The sequence below is a fragment of the Heliangelus exortis genome, chromosome 1, assembly GCF_036169615.1.
Source record: "Heliangelus exortis chromosome 1, bHelExo1.hap1, whole genome shotgun sequence".
Taxonomy (NCBI): Eukaryota; Metazoa; Chordata; class Aves; order Apodiformes; family Trochilidae; genus Heliangelus; species Heliangelus exortis.
In genome coordinates this window covers 132,365,724-132,391,013 of record NC_092422.1, presented here as the reverse complement: position 1 = coordinate 132,391,013, position 25,290 = coordinate 132,365,724, and the positions used below count along the sequence as shown (strand labels likewise).

General features: G+C 38.0%; 1 long non-coding RNA gene across 1 annotated transcript; it reads left to right on the top strand.

Moving 5' to 3' along the window:
- The first annotated feature begins 266 nt into the window (after nt 1-266).
- Nucleotides 267-23,650, top strand: LOC139806753 (uncharacterized). Its single transcript, XR_011730340.1, has 3 exons — nt 267-320; nt 7,999-8,074; nt 22,980-23,650. It is a non-coding gene; the product is annotated as an uncharacterized lncRNA (long non-coding RNA).
- Nucleotides 23,651-25,290: the final 1,640 nt, after the last annotated feature.

Genomic DNA, 25,290 nt, shown 5'->3' with positions numbered 1-25,290 from the left:
CTTCTGGTTTATTGCGCAGCAACTTTCGCTTATATAGTGCTTCCGTGACCACACCCCCGCCACCAACATAACCTTTTATTGGACACCCGGTGTGTTTACCTGTAGCACAGCGAATCCCTGGTGCAGGTAGCACCGGAGTATGGGCCGATCTAATTGGCCCCCCAAACATGGGGTTGGGCACAGTAAAGGGGCCACACCCCCTACCTCTTCAAGAATATTCAGGAATATTCTCCAACATTCTCCAATCCTCTCTAACATTCTACAACAGGGATATGCAGCTTCCCTTTTCCCACTGCAATTCAGACACTACTCCTTTTCAGGTAAGGAACTCTGGGTACAATTACTATGAATAAAGTGAAGGTACCTACAAAAATATGTTACATCTTCCCTGCTGTTGTTTGCTTCCTGTGTGTGCTGAGCTTTGCCAGCTTACTGTGCTGACTCCAGGGATGAGCATAGTTCCTACTCAGTAGCTCTTGTGTAACCCAGAGGACCTCAGGAGTCGTGGTCAATAGTTATGGGCTCCTTCAAAGCTCGTGAAAATGCTGAACCACAGGGTAAGGATTCTTCTGTGACTGTACACTCAAAATTGCTTTAGGTTTCAAGGTGATGCCACACATGGAACTGAATAACTCACATTTTAGGACCCTTGTAAAAATTTCTCTACTCAAGTATTCCAACTTCTAAAGTTTGTTCCTTGCTTCAGCACATAAATTTCTACAAAGGCAGATTTTGTGTGTAAACAGATGCAGGCAAATGTGTAAGCAAAGCATATACATTACTGAGCCAAAATTAAATTTTCATAAGCAGAATTTGTTTTGGCTTTTTTAAGTCTTACCTGTGTTAGTGTTTTAAAAATATTTAACCAAACAACACAAACTGCGTGTAAAAATCTCAGGAAGTACAATAATACACGACAGGAGAAAAGAATAAAAATAATTAATTAATAATTCATTTCAATAGCTACGGTAATATCTGCTACTAAATTAATAGAACAAACCATTTTACAAAAAACATAACAAAAAGGTTATACCAGCACGGGCTCTCCCGAAATTATTCTTTCTTGGATGACCTTCAGTGTGGCACTTTCCCAAAGCAAACCAGAGATCACGACATAGCTGGCTTCATCCTTTTGCTGTTCATTTAATGCAATTATCTACAGAAATCTTTCATTTCTTGAGAGCAATATGATTCTACTGTTAACATATTTCACTGAAGCTGATGGAAATGTTCACACTGAATTCAGTAAGGCATCACTGGTCCCTCAGTCACACAAATACATCTGTTTTCTTGAAACAGAGGTATTTTGGGGATGCAATTGCAGCACTTGCTGGTGCAGAAGTTAGTCTCATAAAATATATGACTATCAGGCTTCATCTTACGAAAATCTGGCCAACAATGCAAAGGGATAACAGGCATGTAATACTGTTTGGATTTAAAGATGACCATGCATAACTCACTTGTGGCTTTACTTCACCCTGCACTTTTGTGCATAAAATCATCCCAGAGTCACACTAAAAGGGGCATATACTAGGGGGCCTCACTTCCTTTGATGCCTCTTTAAAATTAAATGGTAAGTATAGGTCACAAGTGAGACAATCTGATGCAAAAATATCTGGGCTGCTGCCCTCTACTAAGTATCTTCAGGTGGCAATAGACATTTCTGGAATTAAGTTTTCCTAAACTAAGCTATATTGCATTACCACCACTTAGCTCCCTAAGCTCAAGTTGAAGACTGCTAAAGGGCATTGAAACAAGGTTAAGTCCTGTAGAAGCAGGTGAGAGGGCCCTCTTTTCCCTCCTGAGTTTTCCTGGATTGTAGGAGTTTGGAATGCTTCCTTCATCCAAAGCCAACTTTGTATTTGTAGTCAGTGGTCAGACTCTGAACACTCCCATGCAAAAGCAGTGCCAGCACTGCTGTTCCATTTGCATCACAGCATTCAGGCAGGGAGCGAGCAGGAGGAACCCTGAGCTCTCTGGAGTCAGTGACTGCCGTGCCACTTCCTCAGCTCCAGCTGCAGTGGAGGCAGAGGAGAGTGTCCTTTTGTGGGACCCATATCACTGTGCTGCTGGGAACACGTTAGACTGCTGCAAAAATGAAACTATATAGTCTGACTTTTTAGATTACCGAGTCAGGGAGAAAAGGGCTACCAGATCAGGGAAGCACACACCTATGTCTGCTAATGCCAGCTATAGATCTCACCTTGTGATAACTGCTTTATCAGACAGAGACAGAAAATTCTCATATTATATGGGAGCTGTGTATCCTTTATTCAGGAAAGTGCAGGTTAGGGTTAGGGTATAAGAATACTTCTGTACAATACACTTTAAAATATTCAATTAATTCAAATACTGTTTGAATTTAAAAGAACAAGTAGGCTGCAAGGCTGTTTATGTATAAACCTCATTTCCTTCTAGAGGTTTACTTTATATTGCATGTAAATTACCTTCATTGTTTCCTACAGGTTTAAATTAATTTTCTTTTGGGGAAAACTTTCAAGTTTTGGATGATTCTGTCCATCCCTTGTCAGGGAAATATGTTGAAACTTCAAGGTGGCTGTGAACTTCACTATTGCTTTGACATGAATTACTCTTTTGGTTGTTTGTAAATACATAATTAAACTTTAAAGGAATTATTTCAGCTAATACTGCCTTGTATTTTGAAATTAAATCTTTAAAAAGAAAATTGATCAAACAGCAAATTAGAAAATTATCTAAATAACTCTTCTCAGGATGTTTGAAATGTTTGCTTTGTTAAAATAAGAAATTCAGTACAGCTGGCTCATCTCCCCCTAATGACTTCAGTTTAAATAATTTTGCATCTTGTGATAATAGTAGATTTCTTTAAATTTTGCATTCAGCAGCATTCCTAATCCTGGAGGAGCAGTGTCTCAATATTATTTCTTTCATTGTGAAGATGAATAGGCAGTCTGTGTTTTAACTTTTAAAAGTGTTTTCTGATAGTAAGAAACAAAACCATAATATCATACCTTAAAATCCACAGATGTCTTAGTTATTTAATAGAAGAAAGAAACACAAAATAGAATTCTCTTTTTTTCCCAGCACTTAGCCCATGCAATCAGATTATAATGATTACATAGGATTTATACTGGTGAGAGCATACAAGTATTTTATCATATATATCCATATTAATTCCCAAAGAGATGGATTTTTGAGATTACTTTTAAACATTAGAGGTCTATTAGCATCAGTCTTCTAACAGAAAATGTAAAGGAATTCACTATGTGAAAATAAGGCTTATAATGAGATGAAACATTCAATTTTAGGTTTACAGAGCGTGCTTCAAGTGTTTTATATTTTACAAACATTGTTAAAATCCCATCTGGTGTTCATGCAGTATTTTACTATCTCCTACTGGACCAGCCAGGCATCAGTTTTCCTGTCTGTTTCTGTATGTTTCCAAACATCAGGAAAAAAACTGAGCTGGACGAAGTGCAGCAAAATGATATAATACCATATTTCCACTCTTCTGCACTTGGGAACAGAGAGAAATTTCCCTGATTCCAGAAAAGATCCATCAGTTCCTCTAGTGCAGCTTCATGTGAAAAATGCAAAGGAGTAAATCTCTCTAAGTAGTTCAGCATTCAACATCTTGTGCATGATAGATTTTAATGAGCAATAAAGGTATAATTTCTCTTTCAATTATATACTTCATTTTCATGGTATTTCATTCAGAAAATATAGAAGCCAGATGAAAATATGTTCCGTCTTGATATACACTTTTTTCTTTATGCATTTGACTTTACTTTTTGATTGAGTGTGAAAAAAAACTAAACCAAAACATCCCCCTTGCCTCCGCCAAGTCCCAAAACCAAAGTAGAAATGCAAAGTCCTTCTCATTTAATATTGCTGGAACTGGCATCATATGTATGACATATTTTCTTTGAAGCCAATGGGAACAGGCCTATTTATGGTCTTGAACGGTATGGACTTGTATGGTCTTTTGTTTATTTTAATTTGGCTACTGAAGCAATAAGAGAGGAAAAGAAAGAATCAGTTCAGAAGGGGGAAGAGTCAGTGGGTATGCATTAGCTGTTTCTTGTAGAAGGGAGATAATTCTATCAGCTGTCACGCATTGATAGCACAGCTACTGTATGCAACTGCTTTCTAATAGCTTGAGAAGTATGAGTATTTCCAAACAAACACATTTGTAACACTGAAGATTACTAGAAAGCCTTTCCTGTGCTCAGTGATACTTCATAGAAAATGTAAGATACATTGCCAAAACAAATAAAAAATCTTAGAGCATAAAAAATAAAAATAGACTGATGGCTTTTTAAGATGCAGTGGTCATAGCATTGGAATACCAGATGGATTTTTCCATAGTCACTTTTGTTCCTTTTACCTGTTACATAGCTGGTATTATATCAGAAAACATTTTCTGTGCAGGCTTCTGATTGTTTATTTTCTATTTTCTTAAAGGCTAGACTTTTGATAGGAGTTCAATCCTTGCTTCATTTGCTTCTTCTTCCCTATTATTCATCCTTAGGCCTTTCACACAAAATTTGCGCACACAGGGACCATATTCCTGCCACGGGAGGTGAGGAGCAGGTATGCATGCAGACACACATTTCATAGAAGCATTATGTGTGAGCAACTCAAGGGGTTGATAGTGTGTGCAGACAGTGTGGGGCACATCCTCACCTCCAAGCAGTCTTGGCTCTTGTGAAACACATTGTCCCTCTCCTTCCAAGTCCTTGGTTCTCCCTCTTTGCTGGTATCATTCCCATTCTTAGAGCTAAAGAATGAAGTTGAGAATGTGAGCTCAACAGACACCTGGTGTGCAGGTAAAAAACATGGACACTAGGTTGCTCTCTGCTTCTCACTTTGTCTGACCAGTGTGAAAAAACACTTTCTTTGCTATTTAAAATGGTATTTTCAAATACTGATCTAAGTAAACATTGTTACAGCAATCTTAAATGTCACGATAATCAGCATCCTGGCTAAATTATTTCTATTTGAGTCACTTTGTTGAGTCTGTATACGCAGAGTTTGATAACAGCTGTATGCTAGGTAGCAAGTGTCACCTGTTAAGTATCTGGGAAACTACTTGGCAGACAGAGGAGAAAATTGCCTCTTCCATTTTTTAAGAGAATATGGTGGTCAGTAGCGAGCTGGTGGCCAGCTGTGAAGGTGTGTATGGGGTGGGGGGGAGCAGTAAAGGGAGAAAGGAGGCCAACTGCAGCTCACCAGCAGGTAAGAATGATTATGGAAAGAATGACGACCTGTACTGTACAAGTTATTGATGTTAGTTCCCAGAGGAGCTGAGTTAATAAAACTGCAGCCAAAATAAACCACATCCCTCGCATCTTGTCTCTCTCCCTGCATGTCCAGAACAATGCAAAAAGAAAGTCTATTGCCTCCCCTTCCCCCTATGCCTCCCCCCATGTTCCAGGAATTGAAAATTTAGAATAATAGGCATGGGCAGCACAGCTATTTACTAGTAAGTAAAGCATTTTGTGTTCAGTAATTTGTTGCTATTTGTGTATCTGCTGTTATTGTAAAATCATTACATCTTCCTCTAACAATACTATTCAGTCTTTTAAAAGCTGAGCTCACTTTCAAAATGAAATCAATGAAACGCATTGGTTTACCATGAGATTTAAAGTCAAACACCTTTTCATCCAAGTATTCAAGTTTATCCTTATTACATGATGTCTTTTACTTTGAAAACCAGTAGGGTAAGGATTCCTCCTAATGAACTTTTTCCTTTGTACATGCATCAGTTGTGAAATACTTAGCAGAGCTATCAATAGCATCTATTATAATTAGTGGATATAGTGCATGCCAAAGAGTCTAAGTATCAGGCAGACCCTTCTGAACCAATTCCCCCATTTTTTTCGAGGTGCCTTTCACAACCGCAAGAGTCAGAGCTTTAATTTTTACTAACGGCAGCTCAGCTTCTGTTAGGTGAGTTGTCCACCAAAGTTAGTCTATATCACAAGTAATGCTTTACATATTGAGAAAGGTTATTCCAGAATTACAGCAGGCAAGAAGAGAACTATTTTCATATAAGGACTAGACCTTTAATAAAGATAAAATACTTTGCAGACTTCAGTAATTTTGCATTCTTGTTGATGATCTTGTATAAAGTTAAAATGAGGATATTTGCTTCTGCTAAGTTCCAGCGTCAATTTACACCTAATCATATATAGATCTAATAATCTTGCTCTCCATATCCCAAATCAGGGGTTGAAAATTTCCTTTAAATCCCTTTTGTTTCTGTGAGTTGCACTTTCTATTGCAAATCAAAGAGTCTATTCCTGTATTTTGTTTCAGGTGTTCTCTAATGTGAAAGGCTTTAGGGAGAAAATCAATCAACTGCTGGCATTTCATGTTCTATGAAATATGATTGCAATACTAAAGCTTTAGATAACCAGTGTTTAAATTTGTTAAGGTACATTTTCTCCTAACACCTACTGGTGCTCAGTATGTAGGAAGTTTGGCTAGTGGATGTAACAACTGTGGGTAAGTGAACAGGCCAGATGTATCCGCATGCTACCCTGCCTCAACCTCCAGATTTTCTTATGAAAGAATAAAAAAAATACAGTGTGGATACACACTGATGTGTGTATCTTTTGCTGTCTGCACACAGGCAGATCTGTTCTGACATTAATAATGACAATACAGGCCAACAATCATTTCATCAATTGTTTTAAAGCTACTGGGTCAATGATATTTCTGACAATGTGAATGGTTAAGAATTTAAATTGCTTTCAGAAAAGTGGTTAACACATTGTACCACTAATTATGTAATTATAGGGGTGCTATTTATCAATTTACTTCTACAGGAACTGTTTGTTTTGGATTCAACTTTTGAGTTTTGCTGTAGTTTGAAAGAGCCTCTCACAGAAGGAAGCTGTTAGTAGTGGCTGGTTTATAGAGTTTGGGGCCCAACAAAAATACCTCAGAATAAACCAAGGCCACACAAGAGGTTTTATGAAAGTCTCCTAAATCCACATATGAAACATGAGTTAAGTTTCAGTTAAAAGTGACCAGATTTTTAAATTTCTAAATATTAAACTGTCTTAAATTTGGATTTCAGCTCATGCAAGCTAACTGTTGACACATAGAAGAGGACAGGAAACCTTTGCTGTATCTACCTTAGCTCATATATAGCAACGATATATATCAACGATACTCTTTGGTTTTTAACACCAAAAAGAAATAAAAATAGTCAACTTTCCTCATGCTTTCTGGCATGTACTGACTTTGAGTGGAAAGATTTAGCTAGGGACAGAGCAATAAACAAAGATGCCTTTTTTTTAGAGTTATGTATAAGGGCTGTGATGTCTCTATATCACCCAGTATGTCTGCTAGTGATGCCATGAGGAATTTTGCATGATGGGTGAAATATAAATGATATACCAAAAGTGAGCATGCCCAGTGGTCAAGTGAAATAAAAATGTGGAGCAATGAGAGTATTAGAGGGAACAGTGTGTACTAAACCCATAGCCAGAATGGCATTACCCAAACACAGGCTGGCCTTTTTGCAAGGTTAATTATGGCTTATATGGAATGAACTATTCTCAGGCCTGGAAATTTATGCTCTGTGCTCTCTTTTGAGGAGTCTGCATACCCAGAATAAATGTAGCTGAGCTTTGCCCAAAGAAGCAGGTTGCATTGATTTAACTTAATTTTTAAAAATAGATTCCAGATAAACACCCTGATAGGACATGGTTCCCTTAGTTTAAGTATTAGATAGGTTCCTGACTAACTGACCTGAAATATCAAGGTTTGAGGTGCTTTTCATATTAGAAGCCTTCTGGAATTCTACAGAGGGCTGGCAGGACATGTTAGGTATCTCAGTTCTCTGCTAAGGATGAATGTGACTTAGAGCTTCAGAAGGTGTGTCATTTTAACTTTGGATGCCTGGTCTAGCATCCTTTTCATAAGAGAGCCTCAAAGTTCAGTGTATGACTTTGATTACACACTTAATAGTACAACAGTCAACTGCTTCTCTTTATAAACTGACAGCTTGAGGACTAACACTCTGAGGACTTGGAAGAGCTGGGATCACTGCCATTGGGTTGAGGAACAAATCTGGATGCAAGTAAGTGAACATTACAGTCTTTGTCTCTTGAAGATCATATAATGAACTTGGCCATAAAAGACTTCGAGGTTTTGAGTTCAGGCTGTGTACTTGAGTTCCATTTTCCCAGGGTGCCATAGTGTTGATGATGCACGCTGAATGTCTGTTTCAATAATTTACTCAGAGATTTTAAGCCAATGGAACATCTTTTTTTTCTGAATCCTGGCCGTCTCTAGGCTGACAATGGTGCAGAAAGCCCTGAGTCAAATATACACACACACACACACACAGACACCCTGGATGAATTTAAGCAACTTCAAGATTAGGCAACAGCTAATGAGTCTTACTTGGATCCCAATTTTGGTCTTAGGGCCTGAGTTACAACTTTAGTCCTGCTTGAAATGCCTGCTTTGTTCCTGAATAGAGCACAAAGGGTTTAGAGAATGACAGTGCCCGTGTTCAAGTGGGCTTCTGCATGGAGCAACTAAAGAAAATATGATACTCTTAAGGGTTCTTCATACTCTGTACTACAGCAAATGTTGTCTTTTTTACTTTTGAGTAAACAAAACTTACAGGTTATTGATGGTAATGACCTCAAATGGAACTTTTCTGTTTCTTCCCTATTCTTAGGGCTCAGATACTCTAAACAAATGGTTTGGGATTTTTTTGTTTCTTTGGTATGATTTTTTTAATGTCTCATTTTTGCGTTTGTTAAGTGAGGTATAAGTAGACTGTAGCATATGAGTTTCTGTGCATGTTAATTAGATTCTGCAAAGCTAATTAATCTAATCTCAAACACCACAAAATCATCACTTCTTAGCACCTGTTAACCTGAGGTTCATAGTGGGAATGCAATGGAAAGAAAGGGCAGTTGTAACAAAAATACACAGGCACTTTCTTTTGAAGCCTTGACCTAGAAGCTGTGTACACATATTTCTTTTGTTAGAAGTAATGTTCTAAAAGGTGAATGCAGTAGTTCTATACTTTCTCAGGGGAAACTCAGGGGTAACAATTATATTACTCCTATTCAAAATTAATGGATATATATGAAAATGGAAAAAGTGTTATATTCAGTAACTTGCAAATACTATTCTTGCTTTTAAAGTGTCTTATAAACCTCTCCTTCCTTTCAAAACAGAAAACCTACAGTTAGTCTGTCAAGAGCATTAAACAACTATTGTTGATGGTTTTGGTTGCTCTCAGATGCTATATGGTAGAAAACATGAAAGTACCAAATTTGTGGTTCCAAATTTGCCTGTTATTTCCATCACTGCAGGTTGAAACAGGCCATGGTGTCTTCACAGCAGCCCAGCTATCTGTCCAGGTGAGCTCTGTATCTGGCAGAGCCAGGGTTTATAAGCAGGCAAAGACATCACTTTAAAGAAACTCTTATAGCCACTTGTCCTCAATACTAATAACTCCTACTGCAAATTCTTTAAAAATAATTGTTTCTCATTTCTCTAGTGATGACATTTTTGTATTTTAAAGTTTTTGCATACTGCAGGAAATACACCAAGTTGACTGACTTGATTGATTGACTTAAGGAACTGAAATGGTTTTATGCTGTTGAGGTAAGAACACATGAAATAATCCTTATTGTAGTCACAGTTTATTTTGTCTAATTCCTTCTGCAGCCAACTTGAAATAAGTTTTCCAGCTCCTCAGATGGTTGTTTGTTTTTTCTTTTAGGCAAAACTATTGATGCAATTCAGTTTGCTCTAGGCAGAAAACAAAATATTCAGAACTGGTTTGGGTTTATGCCCCCTAGAACCACAGTTATGTCTCTAAACCAGAAACTGACTTTGAAAGAAACCACAGGTTTTAACAATTCTCAGTGTTCCTTTCAGGCTCACCTTCTGTGTAGGAGGTGGTGTAAATAATCTGCACCTCTTGGTTGATGGCAGAAGTGCCTTAAATGTGGATCAGAAATGGATCAGCCTGCAAACGCTGGCTCTATACTTTCCCAAAGTTTGGGAGTTCTTGGATCTTGGAACTTGATTTTGGCTGGGCTTTTTCTTGCATATCCTTAGATGAAATGGAGCCTATAAATGTGAAAAACAAATTCCCCTGTATTGGTACACAGAATATAACCAAATTGGTGACAGTGTGGCCACATGCTTTAACACTGTGGAAAAATTGGCCCACAGTGTTTATTGTAAATAACAATACTGAAAAGAGTGTTTCTTGTAAATAGCAAGAGGGAAAAAAATATTGAGGAGAAGAAACACGGTACTATAAATGGTCAGGCAGTAGGCCTCTTGCTAACTACTTGCCAGACTAATGATTTACTCCAACATTAACATTTTACACTACCAAGCCAAACTCACTGAATGAAACCTTTTATTGCAACAATCCTGCCTCCCTTGCCCTTTGTCTTTTCCAAGAGGTTGAAGGGCATGTTATAAACTGCTAGAAGAACTGAAATTGTTTAGCTATCTTAATTCAGTACCCTCCAGGCTTATTTACTTTATACAGAGGAAAGTAAAGCAACTAAAAGTTTTAAGATGACAGAGAAGTCTTAATCGGGTAATATCTAGAGGTTTTATTGTGGACTTATGGCTCTGCACTACATGGTTCTAATAGGAAGCAACAGAAGTGAAAAATAAATGGGCTTAATGCATTAGTTCTGGGTTGGCAACAGACAGCTATGTGGGGCTTTTTCTCTGGCTGGCACAGCACAGCACTGGGTCCCTACTAAAACAAAAAAGTGGAAAGTCAAACAACAGTCATGTCAAATTAAACCTCTTTTTGTTTTATGTTTCAAAATGATTGATTTAGCTTGTTGGCAAGGAGTCAAACTGATAGCTAACAATAGTCCATTTATTTAATGTTGCTTTCAGTACCCCCTAGCCACTCGACTGTATCAGAACTTATCTTCTGTAGTTCTTTTGAGCCATGAAGATAGGCCAGGAAACTAGAGCAGGTCAGTTGTACGTGAAGGCACAGCTCACATGGTGTGGTAGTTTGTGCTTCGTGAGCCATGGGATTGGGAAGGGACATGAAACAACAGTTAAAGCTTACTTATGATCCGAAGTGTGATTAAAACTGATATCACTGTTCCATGTTTGCTGAATCTCAACAATTAAAAAAATGAAAGCTCCGTTTATACAGAAAAAAAAAAAAAAAAAAAAGGTGTAAACTGCCAATGGTGCAAATACCCTGTAAGAACAAGTAATAAAAATGAGAACTTTCCTAACGACATTTTCTCACCAGTTATAGAAGTCTGGGGAGGGTGTTAGTCTCCTGGTTATTTACATGTAATTCTGTCTTCTTCAGTAGGGTTGAAAAAAGTAGGGCTAATTAGAACTAACAAACAACTCTGCTGTTTTGCAGATATGAATAAATCTGGTAACGAGCACTTTTTTGGAATGGTGCTGTGGGGCTTATATAAATAAGATCAAGCAAAGGTTATTGGGTCAGTAAAGATACAAATGTAATAATCAGTGGAAGCAGAACAGTTGAGTAAGAAGATTATATTTACAATATGTGTGAATGCTGATAGCAAAGTTTTGTCACAGAATGACAGAACCACCATGGTTGGAGAAGACCTCTAAGATCATCGGGTCCTATTGTCAACATCCCCTCCCTCCCACCCACCCAAAAAAAACCAACAACCAAACAAAACCAAACAAAACCAAACCAAAAAAACCCACACAAAAAACCCAAAAAACAAAACAAAACAAAATTTTATATATATATATATATATATATATATATATATATCACCATGGCCACCAGAGCATGTCCTGAAGTGTTTCATCTACATGGTTTCTAAATACCTCCAGGGGTAGTGGCTCCACCACCCCCCTGGGCATCCTGCTTCAGGGCCTGAGTACTCTCTCAGTCCTGGTACCTAGTCTAAACTTCTCTTTGGTGCAACTTCAGGCCATTTTCTCTAATCCTATCATTATTTACTTGAGAGAAGGGGCCAGCACCCACCTCACTAAAGCGTCCTTTCAGGTGGTTGTAGAAAGCAATAATGTCTCCTCTGTGCCTTCTCTTCTCCAGGCTAAACAGTCCCAGTTCCCTCAGCCTCTCCTCACAGGACTTGTTCTCCAGACCCCTCACCAGCTTGGTTTCCCTTCTCTGAACTCACTCTATCACCTCAATGTCTGTAGTGAGAGGCCCAGAACTGGACACAGTTCTTGAGGTGCAGCCTCACCAGTGCTGAGTACAGGGGCAGAATCCCTTCCCTTCTCCTGCTGGCCACACTGTTCCTGTTACAAGCCAGGATGCCATTGGCCTTCTTGGCCTTCTCGGCCACCTGGGCACACTGCTGGCTCATATTAAGCCTGGTGTCAGCCAAAATCCCCAGGTCCTTTATCTACCAGGCAGATTTCCAACCACTCTTCCCCAGGCTTGTGACCAAAATACAGGACACACCACCTGCCCTTACTGAATCTCGTGTTATTGGCCTTGACCCACTGACCCCACCTGTCCAGGTTCCTCTGCAGAGCCTTCCTACCCCTCGAGCAGATCAACTAACTCTTCCACCCAGCTTGGTGTCATCTGCAGACTTGCTGAGGAAGCACTCAGTCCCCTCGTCTAGATCATGAGGGAAGATGTTGAACAGCACTGGCCCCAAAACTGAGTCCTAGGGAACAGCACTGGTGACCAACTGCCAACTGGATTTAACTCCATTGACTACAACTCTCTTATTCTAGCCATACAGCCACTTCTTAACCCAGTGGAGAGTACACCTGTCTATGACATGAGTCACCAGCTTCTCTAGGAGAATGCTGTGGGAAACGATGTCAAAGGCTTTACTGAAGTCCTGGTAGACAACATTCACAGCCTTCCCCTGGGTGGGTCACCTGGCCATAGAAGGAGATCAGGTTGGTCAGGAAGGACCTGCCTTTCTTGATTGTGTGCTGGCTTGGCCTCAACCCCTGGCTGTCATACACTTGCCATGTGAGAGAAACTCGAGATGAACCTCTCTATAATTTCTCCGGGCTGACAGGCCTGTGGTTCCCTGGATTCTCCTTCTGGCCCTTCTTATAGATGGGTGTCACATCGGCAAGCTTCCAGTCATTTGTGACCTCCTCCCCTGTTAATCAACACTGTTGATAAATGATGGAGTGAGGCTTGGTGAGCTCCTCCGCCAGCTCCCTCAATACTCCTTGGTGGATCCCATTTGGCTCCATAGACTTTTGGATGCTCAGGTGACTTAGCAGGTTGCTAACTGCTTCCTCATGGATTACTGGGGTGCTGCTCTCTGTCCTCATCTTCCAGCTCAGGGGGCTGAATACCCTGGGGATAGATGGTCTGACTAATAAAGATGGAGACAAAGAAGGTACTAAGTATCTCAGCTTTTTTGTCATCTATGGTTGTAATGTTCCCTCCTCTCCTCCCTTGCTTCCAGTTAAGGATGGAGATTCTCCCTACCTGTCCTTTTATTGTTAATGTATATGTAAAAACTTTTTGTCCCTTATGACAGATTGAGCTCCAGATGGGGCTTTTGCTTTTCTAATTTTTCCTCTGTGTGACCTAATGAGATCCCTATACTCATTCCAAGCTGCCTGCCCCTTCTTCCAAAGGAGATGAACTCCCCTTTTTTTTTTTTCCTGAGTCCCAGCAAAGGCTCCGTGTTTGGCCAGGCTGGTCATCTTTCCTGCCATTTAATCTTATGGCACATAGGGCATAGTTGTCTGATATTCAACTTGTATTTTTGAAGACACAATAATTTTGATAGAATAAAAAAAACCTTTTTTTTCCCATAAAATGTGTATAGCAGTTACTAAGTAGAAGTATTCTATAGAAAAAAAACCCTGGAAAACGAGCACTTGTCCATCATCCTTCTAAGGGCTATCTTTATGTGATCCTTGTTTTTAAACCTTTAATTTTTCCTCTCTGACTCCATTTAATGTCGCATTTTGATTATTTTGTCCGTTGCTGCCTCTTTAATGTGTTGGGGGAAGTTTATGTTCTCCACCATCCTGGTGAGCCAAGCCAATGAGAATTTTTTGCAAGTATGGGTCTCTAGTCAGTCAAATACAGACTGGATTCTGATCAAAACAATAAAGAAAAAAAATGTTTTAAAGAAAAATTACATTATAGAAACAACAGAAAGTCAATAAGAATATTTTGCTTATGGTATGTAATTTTGGGTGTTTTTTACAATGATTCTAAATGTGTATTGCTCACCACACTGTGGTAAATGTTTCATGAGTACTCTGGTGAGAGTGCCAGAAAGGCTACTGATATTGAGAATATACCTGTTATGGTATACTCTGCTATAATAGAGGCCCACACTGCTAAGGACTTTAACATAAAAACAAAATATTTAAGAAATGTCAAATCAAAGCAACATTGGTTAGGGTTTCCATAAAGGCAAGATAAATACCAAAATGAGCATAATTTTATTGTTATTTATTAACTGTTATTTATATTGCACCAGCAATGATATGGATGTTATGAAAGATATATAAATAACATTCTCCCCAAAGTTTAAATCTAAATTCTATGTACAGAAAAAGCAAAAATCACAGGAAGGGAGGTAACAGGTTAGTTTATGCCAATGCAAAATTATCCTACTATGTGTGGTGCTGGTGGTGTTGGCATGGGGCTTACAGAACATTTTATACCTTTGAAATGTGTGCTTTGAAATATAACCCAGAGGGTAAAATCCAGTCATGAAATCGAGTTTTGCTTTTGAAGTGAATGAGACCCTGGCTTCAGTCAGGTAGGTAGTTCTGTCAAAGTATTAGAAAACATGTCTGGAGAAAGTATCAGTCAATAACTGGGAGGCAAGTAATGAAATTTTACAGTTAATTTTCTTGAAAAACCTTTTAGTTCTGGAAAAAAAATTGGAGTAAGTATCAAGGTTATGCTTAAACTTTACCTTTACTTCTGTAGTCAAAAAGTGGAGAAAATTTGGCCAGCTTTTGGGCTGAAATCACTTTACATAAATGAAAGGCAGAGAGAGATCCCATGAAGAGATCACATTAAGCGATGTGATCTCTTCACAAAGACAGGATTTTTAGTTCAAAACTTTTGAGTTTTCTGTTCCACAGACTTCACACATAAGAATGCAAAGGTGACAAAAGGGAATAATTGAGGAAAGAAGGCAGCTTCCTAAGCTGGAGTGTGGGTTGTGCACAAAACTATTTATTCAAGGCAATGTGATACTTGACACTTCCTGGACACTACTGGGGTCAAAACATTTAGAAAACTGAATGTAAGTCAACTATCTCCAGTAATTGAATGGTAAAGAGGTTAAAAAAAACATGGTTATTGACTAAAAAGGAAAGAATAATATACTTTTCAGTAAGTTAACTAATGCTAACTACAGGAGAAAAATTAAGTATAAATCGGAATGAAATAATGGAAAGAACTATAATAGAAATAAAAACAAAGTTATAGGTGATTTTACCAAGAGGGTAACAGACTCATCAGTGGCCATCCTCTTTCATAATTTGCACCAAAAAGAAAGGTCTCATAGCAACTATTTCAAATCAAGTCTCCTGAGTTAATGATAGTAGTAGATTGAAGACATGTTTTGTGTGCATTTCTGCATGGAGAGGGAACTGTTTTATGCATCTGCAAACTTGTGAATCTGGCTCAGAAATAAATATAGTTCTAAGACAGGTTTTGAAGGGAAAGATGATTTAAGCTAGAGATAAAAAGGAAGTGGAATATTTATTTACCAAAGCATGATATGCTAAATTAACTTGATTCTTTTCCTTTCCTTTCCTTTTCCTTTCCTTTCTCCTCCTCTCTCTTCTCCTCTCCCCTCTTCACTTCTCTTCGTACCTCTCCCCTTCCCATCCTCTTCACAGAGACAACAGGGAGTATATTCTGCCCTCCCTTCTACAATGCACTCATTATGCTGCTGAAACAGAACCTACTTGGTTGCTTGGAGAAAGTGGAATTTAAGAGCACAACTGTGTGATGACCTTGGTAGATGATAGAGCGCTATATTGAAAAAGCAGTCATTAGGCTGAGGGGTAGGTGGTTAGGGCTGATCCTTATGAAGCTATATTAGGAAAAAATGTTTCACTGATGGTCTTAAAAGAAGTGACATTGACCTTCCTGACAGTACAGTCCTGGGAAACACAGGTGATAAAGGATAAAAGTCTCAATACAGCAAATGAAAAGAGCTGCATTGCCTTGGGGTGTGTGGAACTAGACAGGAGATTCAGCAGTAAGAACTGCAAAGTGTTGCAGAAAGGTACAATAAAGAAAATTAAAAAATCTTGTTACAACCTGAGTACTGATCATCTGGAGATAGAGATTGTGGTTTCTGTCTGTCAATATACTAGATGGCATGAAACTCCATTCACTCTTTTCAATATGACCTTTGGGTCTTATGCCTTCCTCTGGTGTGCTAAAAGTTGATTTGTTATCAAAAATCTGCAGCCTACATGGGTACTTGTGGAACAGAACGCAGTAACTTTCTTAACTATCTAAATGAACAGAGCTTCTGTCACCTCTCTTGCTACAAAATTATTTCCAGACCACTAGATTTTTTTGCAACTCCTTTCCGAGTCCCTGTCATCAACATCCCTTTAGAAGTGCAGACAGCAGTGTGTTTCAGCAATGATCTCATTAATACCACAGTACTACGAAATTACCTCTCCTGACACTGTTAGACATCCATTCAAGGATTATATTCTCTGTCTATACCATATAGGAAACAGACATGAGTTAATAATCATAATTTTGACAAGTTTTCTGGTGATGGTGTGGTTTAGGATAGTATCCATGTTACTCTGAATTTGACTTTCTATCTTCATTCCTATGTATCTCTATCCTCATATTTAGTCATATTAAGCAACTTATTTACCATGCATCAGCCTGTGATCCTTCAAAATGAGGATCCATCTTTACAGAACTTTTTTTAAAATAAAAAAAACCCCCACAAAACAAAGCACCACAATTAAATAAGAAATTGTTGATATCTTGATATATATGTACCAACTAATAATATATCTATATGCCTTTATTTAACAATGTCTTTTGTCTGTACATATATCTTTATGGAGGACATATATGGCTATGTCTTTATGAATTGTATGCTAAGGTAATTAAAAAATCACTATTGTTGTGTGAAATTCTTCATACATTTACCTCCACTATAAAACATCAAGATTAAGCGAATTTGATCTTGTTTATTAGTAAATTTTTTTAATACTATGAATAGTAATCATCAGTAACGAAATTATTTAGTAGGTCCTTAGCAAATGAATCCAGGAAATTAATGCTATGTGAACTGGAAAAAATATAATAACTTTATATGAACTGATGTTAAGTCCAGAATAGCAAGAAACATATGCCATATAGAAACAGAAATTTGGCCTTCAAAATGAAATCCTACATATGTAACACCACTTTAAAAACTGTTTTACTATATGGCACTGCCACTTGAAGACATACCAAGCTGCAGCTCTCCAAACTCCTCTTCCTGAAAAACTGTAGCTGTAGTGTAGCTCAGTACAGGCAGGCGCACTCAAATCAGTGGCCAAAAAAAAACAATAAAAGGCTCTGGAGATAGATGAAATGTAAAATGAGAGGAAACCAAAATATAATTAACAGCATAACAAAGCATGCATTGTCTTGGAATGCCCAGAGTACCCCATAAATGTAGGCACCTTTGCAGGTTAGTGCTCCAAAGGGGAGTGAAAGCAAGCTGAGCCAGATAGCAGTGGTAGAGCCATTGATAGTTTGCAGGTCTCCTTGGTAGCAAAGGAAATGAGGTTATTTGCTCTGCCCAGATGTTTCCCACTGCCCCAGCTCCTCCTGAGGACATGGAGAAGGTAAACAGGGAATCTGGGGCTGTTCTACTACTCCCTACAACTGATGCCATATTCAGTGCCTAAACCCAGTGTTTTTCCTGGGCAAGCAGCTTCAACTCAAACACAAGATGCCATAGCTTACCCCAAAAAAGGGAGAAATAACCATTAAAGGGCATCTGGAGAAAAAACCCTATTACTTTGAAGTCAGAAACAAAGGGCTTATATTTCACACTGTACAAAGCACAGCTAAACAACTATCTCACTGTACAGTCTGTGTCCATGGTTCAGCATCTATACAGCGCTCCCTAAATATGTTGTGTCCTATCATGATAAGTGACAATGACAAGGTCAGACAAAATTTAGCATTCTTTGGGACACTGAACTGGAGGTGTAAAACAGGACATGGGTTAGGCCCTCCACTTACAGAAATGTAATGCATGATTGAAGAACTCCTCTCTTATTCCAAGCAACAGATTCTAGAAAAAACCCGCAACCTTCCCATGCAATTAAAATGGGAAACAGTCACAACAAACACTTAATTTCAGAATAACAGTTTTACTGACGTTATGCACTATGAGAGTTATACATTAGTTAGCCAATGAAAAAAATGGCTATACTTTTGAGCTGGTGTCCAAAAAGTACCATGTTAAAAATAGAATTACTAAACAGTTTATATTGTAAAAGTCATTCAACACAGATATCCTTGACTCTCACACACATCTTTTGGGGGATGTATATATGCTAAAATACACACAAAACATTAATTTCTCAGTATCCTCTAAGCTGTTCACAGCAGGAATGCTTAATGGAACATTGCAATCCTAACCTCTCAGTGATTTTTTTTTAATGTCGTTATGGCTCAGTGGTTGTTAGGCAAGGGAACTGGATGCAATGCTGTTGCTCTAATCAGACTGTGGTGATCACTCAGTACAAATTGCCTTTCTTTTCTTGCACTGCTTCATTCATCATTCATCATCCTTTTTGAGCTTGTAAATCTTTTCTGTCAGTCTCTGTATTCCATCTTTCCAAGCACTTTAACAGCTGAGATTGAGATGGGGATTACTATTACCAAAATTTCCTGGATATGCAAAGTGTTCTCTTTTTTTTCTTTTCTTTTATTTCAGAAATACCACATTTTGCTAAGAAAACATTGTGAGAGATTCTTTCTATTCGGCTAAATCCTGCTGTTCTTACTAAGGATTATATGCACTACGGTAATAAAATCTCACCCATTCTTGGCCCCAGATAATTTCCTCCAACATAGTCCTTAGGAATGAATGAATATTTTGAGTTTGTTGCCATTATGTGATCAAGACTCTACCAGATTAAATGGATTTGCTGCTCAAAAGATCTTGAATCTGGCATTTCAATTATACTTGTAGTTTTGCATATGCAGTTTTTCTTGTGCCAACTCTTGATGTTCTTGATTTTTTTCCTCTTTCTCATTGAAGCAAAATCCAACTGAACATTTCAGAATAAGCACTAGTGTTTTCAAGCTTCATGTTTACTGAACATGAATAACATTCTATCAAATAGAGCAGCTGGTGAGTGAGACCACAAACTGCAGATATGACTGATGGTCAAAACAGGAGATGTGTTGCACATCATTTCTGTAAACTAATTTTATGCAACAACATTTTCAAGCGAGGAATATTTACATATTTAATGAATTTAAATACATAAATGTGAGGGAGGAAGGGAGGTGAGCCATTGGACCCCTCTGTATTTAACTGCTAAATCTAAGGAGGATTAAGCTCTTGGTGATAGAGCTTAATCTGGCATAACTTTGTAAGCATGAAGTATAAAACTATAAAAAATTTTAAAACAAAGAGCGTGGAGCTGATGTGCAGTGTTTGCAAGTCATTTGTATCAAAGAAAAGCCTGTCAAGCTGTGTTTAATAGCATAAACACTGAGATAATTCAAGGAGGGATTTCTGCAGTTTTAAAACATCTTGTATTCCAGTTTGTAATTTAAAAATGTGAGTGGAGAAAACTTTTTTTATTATTCCTGGAACTAAGAAAGAGTCCTAATTTTTTACTGCAAATATTTCATGTAAAATCTTGAACAAGTCAATTTAAGCTGTTTGCTTTCTGCCGCAGAATTAGACCTGTATTAGCAGGCCGAGTAGCAAACACATTTTTTCCACTCTATTATTTGAGTAGTGAAGAGTACAAGTTCTACAGGCAACTTCTGTAAATTCTTCTTCAATAAATTTGATTTTACATATGAGTGAGTAGACTGCTGGGGTGCAACCATAACTGCTTATCAGGCAGGGATGTTTTTCATTTCTTATCATGATCTGAAATGTTTTCTAGCCTTTGGTCATCTCTATCAGTTTTCTCATTCTTTTGGAGTAGAGCTTTTTGATGAGAGACTGTCTTTTTACTCTTTGTTCTATAGTCATGGTGCATGTTTAGGGCTCCTACTTTCTAAGCTAATGAGAGTGACTTAATAATAATCTTTTAGCCTTTCTGAATTTTCTGTTTCCTGGGTAGATGCTGCCCTTCTCAGATATGCTAATATCTTATTTTTCTTTGCCAGTGATGCTTCAGGTGGTATATTGAAGGAGTAGTTTATTGTCCCCAAAGAGAAGTAAATGAGATACAGCAAAGCATGTAAGCAGACTGCACTTAAAGCATGTAGTAATATTGCTTGATGAAACACAGCCCAATAGAAGGAATCTGTGATGATGATGATGAGGAGTTTCATTAGGCTCACAGAAGTATTGATATGTTCTCTAAATCAAAAGGAATATTCAGTTGTTATGTACTTTCTAGGCCATTCTTTTGCTAATGGCAAGTTTTCATGTTTGATTCTAAAGACAGATGACATAAGCAAAGGTTCAAATGTGTTTTGCACACTCCAAACATGTTCTGAAAAACAGAACTACGGAAGTTTTTCCCCTTTCACTTGCCTGCAGCCTCTTCTCTATTGCTTGTCTTCACGCATTTTTTATTAGAGTTGTCATTTAAATATAAAATGAGTTTACTATTCACCTAGGCTACATATGAATGACATTTGGGATTATGCCCTGCATGAGGACATTCACTGCCTCCCTCAGGACATAATTTTACTGTTGAGAGTTACAATCAGGAAGACTAATCAGTTCTGTGATGCACACTTCAGGTTTCATTATTATGAGATTAATTAATTATCTTTTCAAGATACCTGAAATCTGGAGATTTCATTCATGCAGCAGCACTTACATAAAGTTTTGGAAAGAAGCAGCAAACAATTTGTTGTAGACTCTGAAAACAGACATGGGAGTTACATGGTGTCGGTCTTGATTTATTTTCCTAACAAATTTATTTGCCTTTGTTATCATGACTCCAGAAGTCAGTGTGCTCTGTCCTCCATCTTGGCCAATGAAAAATATACCTATTGCATGAGGTCTTGTGGGTTAACCTGAACTGACAGCTCATGTTCCCATGTTAATAAGTTTTAAGCATAGAAAGACCCCAGAGCAGCAAAGTCCTGAAGTTCATGCTGATTTTTAAACCAAGCATCTGTTATCACTGCTTAGCACAGTTCATAACTATGTGAAAGGAATAAACAAGGAAAATGAAGTGTTTGTACAGATTTGAATGTAGAGATTTTAGTTGACCATGAAGTGGACTAATAGAGACAGTTTCCAAGGGACTACAGTACATCATAAAGAGGTAAGAATGGGGGAGCAGCCTGGGGGAGCCAGAGATGAGGGCTTGTTTTCTTGTGTGAGGCTGCTTTTCCCTATTTTTTTCATCATCAGAGAACACTTGTTATTTTAACAGGCAGGAGGGAAGTCTTGGTACTATACTGAAGAAATCAGACTGGAAACTTTAAGTGGGAAGTCAGGATCTAGACAGTGCCCAAATGACTCATTAAAATATATATTACGTAATGTTTTATCATTACATTTCATTGTGTATCCAGTGCCAAGTCCCACAATCTCTAGTAACTTCAGGAGATGGTGTTTATTTTCAGGATAAAAAAAAGGTTTCATTTTTTACAGTATCATTGAAAATGCTCAGATTTTGGATATTACCAGTCTGCTGTTTTGTCTTGAAAAAAATAACTGCCTTTTTGTCATGGTTGGCTTTGCTCTATTCTGTTTCCATAGAGGGCAAAATGACCAATAGAAAATTGCTGTGTAGCGATTTTGTATCTTTTTCCTAAGTGTTCATATTTCTCTTTCATGGCATTACTCATCATCAGTGTGTACTATTGGGTGAGTACTTGGAGTTCATCAAAATATATATTTACATAAGGCAGGCTCTGGTGAGACAAACATCTTAGTACTCTCAGTTTCAGTGTGAATGAAGCATGTCTCTGAAGCTCTTGGGCAACATTATAAAGTTAGAGGACATTCTGATCATCTGTGAACTCTCATAGAACAACATACAGAAAAAGGCCAAGTTAAAAGTGTGAGATTTCTTTAGAGAGGGAAAAAGGTGAGACAGCTACCCATTCCTAGTGCACAGGTTCATGGACAGGACTATGTACAGCACATATTCAGTCACTAAAAAGATAAAGATAAAGTCACTAAAAAGATTCAGGGCTCTGAATCCAGTTTGGTATAGTTACGTCTATGCAGCCAGAGTTAAGGCTTTTACTGCAAAACTAATTGCCTCTACCTTTTCTTGGGAATTTAGACATGAACTCTGAATACCATGCAGAAAGTACTCAAAATTAATCTCCTGCAGTAGGAACCCCCAGTCTGTTAATGGCAGTTTCTTTCTGTAGTGACTCTTGTGCAGAGCAAAATGACGTAATGGTGTTGAGAATCAGGCCTATAGTTAGCACATGGTAGCCTATCAGATGATGTTTTAAAACAAATTTCACATTATTTTTATTAATGCTTTTTCCCCCCCTTTTTTTTAGTTGCTAGTTGCAATCCATAGAAGGCAGCTGAAGGTCATTTTCCTTGTATTTCTCATAAGTGCCTGCTTTTGCAGGAATGGCAAGAGATGTTGGCACAACAACTGTAAAATTGGGCAATAAGGGAATTAAAAAGATTTGTAAAAAAACAGTGACTAAGTGCCTATTTCACTGCCTGTTGTATCCTGTTGTATCTAGAGAACGGAAAAAGGAAATTCCATATTGACTAGATTGATCTGTACTTGCCATCTCAGTAATGAATTCATCATGCAGTTCCTTCAAATGAAACCTCAGTTACACTGCACAACTGTTTCTTTTTACTTTCACCCTGCAGAAACTCAGAACAGCAAGTGTCCAGGAAAATAACTTCATTGGAAAGAAGCTCCCAAAGTCTGTGCATGTGTGGATGAAGCTTATTTCACACATCCTCCAAAAGCAAGAATTCAAAAATGGGAACTGCATGGGTAGTTTACTACTCAGCACTGGGCTCCAAACGTGTCTTCTTGATGCAATTGTCTTCTTGATAAACAACAGATGGGTAATTTTTTCCCCATTCCATAATTATCTGAACTCATTAGTTTTAAGAAAATATAAGAACATTTCACATTGTGCGTACCATTGTATTTAAATTTTGGGCCTGGGTCACCTCTTTTTAGTAACTGATACAGTATTTTATAGCTTTTCAGGTGTAAGAAAGTGTAATAGGTAAATAAACAGATTTTGATTTGCACAGAACCTACATTACATTGAATCTGAAGTATTTTTAACAGAATATGAGACCTGTATACTTAAATTTCAAACGATGTCCTTTCCCATGATTAATACTGTCTAAAGTAATTTTTCAGTAAATGTTCAATATGGTGATGTTAGTAGCAAAAATTTCTCTGGAAAAAAGCCAATTTCTCCCTTTCTGAAAGAGCTGTCTGCTCAGTTCTTGTGTCACTACAGCTCCTGTGAACAGTGTTGTAAATGAGAGAGTGCAGCTACTCTATTGACACAACAGAATTATGGATGGATAGGTTAATATCATTGTACTGTACTCCTATAGTGTGCTATAGCCATCGCAAGTTCCTGAATATGGTTCTTCAGAACAAAGAAATTCCTGATGCTTTGTTAAGTAGCTTTTTCTTCTCAGAATTTAGAAAAATAAAGGAGAAAAAAAAATTTCTGGATGTCTTAAGAGAACAAGGCAGAAAGGCAGGCAAGCAAAATAAAATTTGAAAAAGTACTTTAAGGTTCTTTTTCACCAACTTGCACCAGAAATTTCATTTTAAGTGTGTTTAATTTTAGCAGAACAGCTTTAGGTTGAGGTTTAGAAGCTGGAAATAGAAGCTGAAACTCAGTGACTTCTCAATATTGGGATGAAGAAAGACTGAGAGGATTGATTGCTACCATCATCCCTGGAGTTCTTTTGGTTCTGCGTTGCTGCTCATCCCTCAATGTTAGCAGTAAAGACTGTTCCAGCTGTCACAAAATGTTGTCCAAATATCTGTTTCTTAGTAGGCCATTAATTTCTAGGGACTTGCTAGATAACCCTACAGAGTAGGCATGAAAAAATGTGCTACTTGAGTATGATGCCAACAATAACTAGCAATTCACAGCTATGATTCTTCACCAAATAATTATAACTTCTTTACTAGAGGAAAGAAAATGAAGATTTTAGTAACATTTATTTTACCAAGTAATTCTTAAGTTTTCTTTGGGAAAAGGAAATAGGAGCCTTTCCTATTGGCTGCCAATTTTCACTAGCATTCTTGTGAATTCCAGCCAATCTAAAAACACAGTATCTGTATACCCATGTGGCAAAGTTTATCCTCTTGAAGAAGATGCAGGAAGATATTTTGTAGTGGGGTTTGCATTATGCCCTGATTTTTTGTCAATGCTCGGAATTTGGAACAGAAGGTGTTAGTGCCTCAAGGAAGAGAGGAGACAAGGATTATCAGCTGCAGAATTTATGGGATGAGTATTATTGCCTAGAGCATTTATGAAAGAAGGTACTTTTGGGTAAAAAGTTACTCAACCCCCTGGAAGAGAAGTTGGAACAACTGGAGGTACGACCATCGGTCAAATTCAACAATCAGAGATGGATATTGCCAAGTGACTGAACAAGAAAAGATGCCACAAATAACTGCAGAGGTGCAGTTCTTCTTCTGACAACACAGATGGGGAAAATAGATCTCAGTGGAAAGGGAGATCCAAAGAAACATCCAACAATAAGAAGGGCTATCCAGCAGAAGAGAAATAGGATAACAGAAGACATCTGCTATGCAAAAGAATATATGAAAGGTGGAATGGGATGGAGGAAGAGATGAAGACAGTGCTAGTGTAAGGAAATGATTTCAACTAGGGGGTTGACAGAACTGTCACTGTCACAGCCTTAGCCCTGCTTGGGGCTGCAGGGTTGTACCTACCAGGAGGCCACTACCTGGCCTGTGTGTGGCTTGCCAGCAGCTTCTGTCTCATCCTGGAGAAGGCAGCCCCGCTCCAGATACTTCCTGGAAATTGCCTTTCATCCTTAGGGATACCTTCCCAGAACAAGGCAAATGGAATCCAAGGACAGTTAAAGAGCTTGTGATAATATTGATCCAGGTCTTGATATCCTAATAAAAATTATAATTGCTAAGTGTTTGGTTGAATGAAATGCA